Source organism: Silene latifolia, chromosome Y, assembly GCF_048544455.1.
Source record: "Silene latifolia isolate original U9 population chromosome Y, ASM4854445v1, whole genome shotgun sequence".
NCBI lineage: Eukaryota > Viridiplantae > Streptophyta > Magnoliopsida > Caryophyllales > Caryophyllaceae > Silene > Silene latifolia.
Genome location: NC_133538.1, coordinates 480,187,721 through 480,193,073, shown reverse-complemented (window position 1 = coordinate 480,193,073; position 5,353 = coordinate 480,187,721).

The following is a 5,353-nucleotide window of genomic DNA, read 5'->3' as shown; positions in this document are numbered from 1 at the left end:
GTGTCTAGCTTTCAACATTCAAAATCCTATTTTGAGACGTACTTACCGGTTCCTTTCCGGCACTCTACTTGCTTGCCGAGACCCGGCAATAGTGAACGAGCTTGACCTTGTGTTCTTGGAGTCTTATCTCAATATCCAAGGAAGGGGTGGGTACCACTTTAATGCGCCTCTTGTGCTACTCGAAAAATGGGCAAAATTTAGGAACGGTGATGAAGATGGGATGAAACACATTGTTAATGGAGGGCTCATTACAAAGATTGCAAAGCATTTCAATCCGAAATTCAATGAGAATAATGAGTATGCTCCTCTTTCCGGAAATACAAGGATAAATGAAGACCTTCTTCTTGTTCATAATCATTGGATAACCCTTGAGGGGGTTGATAAAAGGGTCAAGTGGATAACAAAAGGAAGTGATCCAATCTACCTACCAATAACCGGACTACCAAGAATCTCACCAAGAAGGGGACCTTTATCACCAATCCCATCCTGCCTCATCCCTCCAAACCTAACCCAAGCAAGGTAAGCACCACCATCTCCAAATCCCCAACAACAACAACAAGAGCAACAACCATAAGATGAGAAAATCAAAGTGCCTCCCTACCCTTTCCCATATCAATCGTACAACCACCCCAACCCCTTTATCCTTCCCCGTGATGACTTTGTAACGGGAATTCTACAAGATTTGCACTTCCGACAATATGAAGCTACCGTGGACAATTATTATGCACTCTACCCTCAATACCACGATATGATTCAAAGGGGGAAGATTAGTGAGGAGGGAGCATTTCCCTCTTGGGCACAATTGGATATACTCTTCCCCAATTCGGAGAGGGCAAATGAAGGGGCAAACGGGCGACAAGAGGAAAGGAGCGACAAATCTTGCGGTGGGGACACGGTGGAGCTTGGTAGCGAAGATGATGCGTTCATGGACCCGAATACAAGTGATGCATCCAAGGAAATATGGGATAGTGATCTAGAGGGAGATGACGGCGATCTCTAGAGGATCTCTTCATAGCTAGATGGAGCGGGCGTGAGGCACCCATCTCAAGCTTAAGTGAAGTTTCCTCATCTCTTCTCTTTATTTTCAATTTTCATGAAAGAAGATTATGTTTTATTAACTTGTACAGTTTTTGACTTTGTCTTTGGTTGGACAGTCCTAGCAACATGAGGACTAACACCTCGGCCCCATTGAGGTGTTCTTATTTCATTGTTCCCACTTTTGAAAATCCAAAATGACAATTTAGTTTCATGCATTGCATCTTGTGTGCATGAACTACCCCCAACTTTAGGACATTAGAAATAATGTCTATCTCGGTTTGGGGAAGTACATGCATACGCAACGGGAGGTAATCTAAATTACCCTCTCCGTCATAGACAAAAAAACCATGCATCATGTAGTCTAGATTAGTGTAGCTTGCATTTAGTCTAGAATTCATGCATCATGCTTGCATAGTTTCCCATAATTTTGACCATTGAGGACAATGCCCATATTAGTGTGGGGATGGGGAATTGTAACTTAACTTTTATTCAAAAACCCAAAAAAATCAAAAAGTTTCGAAAAAACCAAAAAAATTGAAAAATTTGAAAATCCAAAAACAAGTTCATTTTCTTTGTAGTGTAGACTTGTATATATTGTATTTGTTCTATCCTTGTTCACATTGATCGACTACGCCACATCCGAGACATGAAGATTTTGAAGACCGCATGGTATGATCTTTCCAATCTCCTTTTTCCTCATTATGTTAATGACTATGTGGCTTTATTTTGATTGATGAGGTATAACAATGTGAACTTAGGATTTGTATTTAGTTTATATGGCATATTAGTTGGTACAATCATTTGCATTAGGATGTTTATATGCTAGTTGCATCATGACATGTAGTTTGCATATTAGAAAAATTTTGTGAAACCGTCTATTTGGGAAGCCTGACAAGCGTATATAGGCCCTAGTAGATGCTTTTTCTTCTTAAGACTTTGCTTGTTAGAATACTTGTAAAACACCCTAGGATGTGTCATGCTAGTATCCTTTGACCCATGGATTAAGGCCTAGTCAAGAGTACCTTGTGGTGTGATAACTCCTTGGCTACCGTTTATTCCTAGGTGACCCTTGAAACCATGCATCCATCATCCATGTTCTACCACATTTTTGTCATCAAAGGGAATGGGCACAAAAAGAAATTGATTTGAGTTCAAAGAAATGAAAAGAAAGTGAAAACGTTTGAAATTGCATCAAATGAAAAGAGGAGCAAAAATAGACTCCTAAAGCTTCAAATATAAGGCACCCTCACTACATATGGGGTGACTTTGAAAATGTTCAAAAAGAAATGCAAAGAAAAGTTTAAAAGTTGCCAAGTGTTGAAATGCCAAACATCAAAGAAATGGCAAAAGAAATATTCTCAAATGTTATATGTCACAAGAAATTGGGGGCGGGGGAAAAACAACAACAAAGCAAACTCCCAAATGAAACTCAAATACTATTGATCCCTTTATCCATCATATCCGCTTTTGTGCATGGTAGAGAGGGGACGACCCTGTTAGAAATCAATATCTCATTATTTGGTAGAATGTGAAATTCTCATTAAGCTCAATAATCAAACAAGTTACAAGATCCATCAACACATTAGAATACATAACTCACAGTACAATCAAACTCGCTACAAATCTCTCACATTAGCATATAAGGAGGTTCCTAGCTTCAAGCCAGGGACGACTTTTTAGTAGCTTTGCTTCTGATTTTATCACTTGCAATCTGAACTTTACCATGCTTTGAACCTGCTGCAAAACTCTATGAGGTCTAGGTATGCACCCATCATGTTTTGCAGAGTTCCTACATACCCATATATTGTAAATCAAGCTAGCAATGCCAGCCATGACGATCTGTTTCTTCAACAAACTTCTGAATTTCCAATGCAGCATATCTTCCAAGGAAAAACTAGTCCAGTGAAGTCCCAGCCAAGTACTCACCAACTGCAAGCAATTCCTGCTAAACTGACAGTCAAAAAATATATGGTCCTGAGATTCTGGTCCTGCAGCACAAATGCTACACAGTCCATCAGAAACAACCCCAAATCTGAGAAGGCGCTGCTTAGTAAGCAGCCTATTCTTAGGAAAGAGCCAAGATATGAAGTTAACTTTAGGAAGGCAAAGACGATTCCAAACAAATGGGTGCCAAGGCACCTGCACACCAGCAGCCATCAGACAATCATAAGTCTGCTGGGTAATGAAAGGCTTCTGAACCCATTGCTGAACATTAATGACCAGTTTCAGTTTATCTTTGACCTTGCAAATTTGACGCCACACCCACTTGGAATTTACAGTGGGAGAGTAAGTCCACCAGTCAGCCTGCTTGATGTAAATATGATGCACCCATCTCACCCAGAGGCTGTCCTTCTTATTTGCAATCCACCAGGTATATTTGGCAATGCTGGCCACATTCCAGAAGAAGCAATCAGCAATTCCCAGACCTCCTTTATTCTTATCCTGGCAGCAGCTCTCCCAGGACACTGCAGGAACTCTATGGTACTCATTATCACCAGACCATAGGTAATTCCTGCAAATGATGGTCACTCTGTTGAGGATGCCCTTAGGAAGAAGAAAAATACGAGCCCAATAACAGTGAAGCTGTGATAGCACTGTTTTAACAAGGATTAATCTCCCAGCATAGCTAAGCTTTTTAGCCCCCCAACTCCTGATTCTAAGCACCATTTTGTCCACTAGCTTGTTACATTGATAGTTAGTAAGCCGTTTGTAGGAAATGTCAATTCCCAAGTACCTGAAAGGGAAACTACCTTGCTGAAAACCAGTGATATTCAGAATGTGAGCAATTTCAGAATCAGGTACTCCATTCATATACACATCAGACTTGTTGGAATTGATGGTGAGGCCAGAAGCTAAAGAAAAAGTAAGCATAGCCCTCATGAGAGTTTTGACAGAGCCAGTATTCCCTTTGCAGAAAAGCAACAAGTCATCTGCAAAAGCAAGATGACAGAGGCCTAAAGCTCTACACAAAGGATGATACTGAAAGTCAGGTCTGAGTGTCACCACATCAATGATTCTAGTAAAGTACTCTAAGCATAAGGTGAAAAGAAGGGGAGATAAGGGATCCCCTTGCCTCAATCCCCTTCTCCCTTTGAAATAACCAAATTGAGAGCCATTCAAAGACAATGTGTAGGAGGGAGTAGAAACACATTGCATAATCCAATTGATCATAAGAGAGGGAAATTTCAGGGCAATGAGCATGTCTTCAACAAAATTCCACTCAATAGAGTCGTAGGCTTTCCTAAGGTCAATTTTCATCAAAACTCGAGGGGAGCATTGCTTCCTGTTATAAAGCCTCATCAAGTCTTGGCAGATGAGGATATTGTCAACAATCTCTCTCCCATGAATGAAAGCACTCTGATTAGGGCTCACAATATCAGGTAGGATCTTAGACAGCCTAGCACAGATGATTTTGGAGATGCATTTGAATATAACATTGCAACACGCAATGGGCCTGAAATCCATTACAGTCTCAGGGAGGTCTTTTTTAGGAATCAGGGTCACCATTGTAGAGTTTAGCTGCTGCAGTAACTTGCCATTCTCAAAAAATTCATGTACAGCAAGAAGAACATCTTTACCAGTGATATCAAAAGAGTCTTTGAAGAAACAAGAAGTATAACCATCCGGGCCAGGAGCCTTATCAATGGGAATATCAAAGAGAGCCTCCTTGATTTCAACATCAGAGATCCTCTGGATCATGGCACTAGCTTGCTGATGATTAATACATTTGCCTCTTCTCACAACCCCCAGGTTCACCCTAGTAACTTCTTTAGAACTTCCTAGGAGATCTTTGTAATAGGTCAAGAAGGCATTCTCAATGGTCTTGTTATCAGAGCAGAGAACCCCATTCTGATCCTTGATGGTCAGAATTTTGTTGAGAGCTCTTGTAGCCTTGATAGAGCTATGAAAGAACTGTGTGTTCTCATCATTGCATTTCATCCATTGAACTTTAGCTTTTTGATTCAAGAACATATCCCTAGCCTCACTGAGTTCTTTGTATGAAATAGCAGCAGCTCTTTCCTCATTCTGCAATAAGGTATTCTGAGGGTCCTGGTGTAGCTTTTTCTGAATATCCTCAAGCAGGAGGTGAGCCACCTTGGTGGTGTTAATAATGTCCCCAAATCCCTCTTTGTTCAGTTGCTTTAGAGGGTATTTGAGCATTTTAAGCTTCTTAACTACCTGGAAACTCTTGCAACCTCTGATATGTTGCTGTCAAACATCCATGACAGTGCTGTGAAACCTCTCGTCTTTGCCCCACATATTAAAATATTTAAAACAAAAAGGTTTCCTAGCAGACTCATCCCACAACCTAATG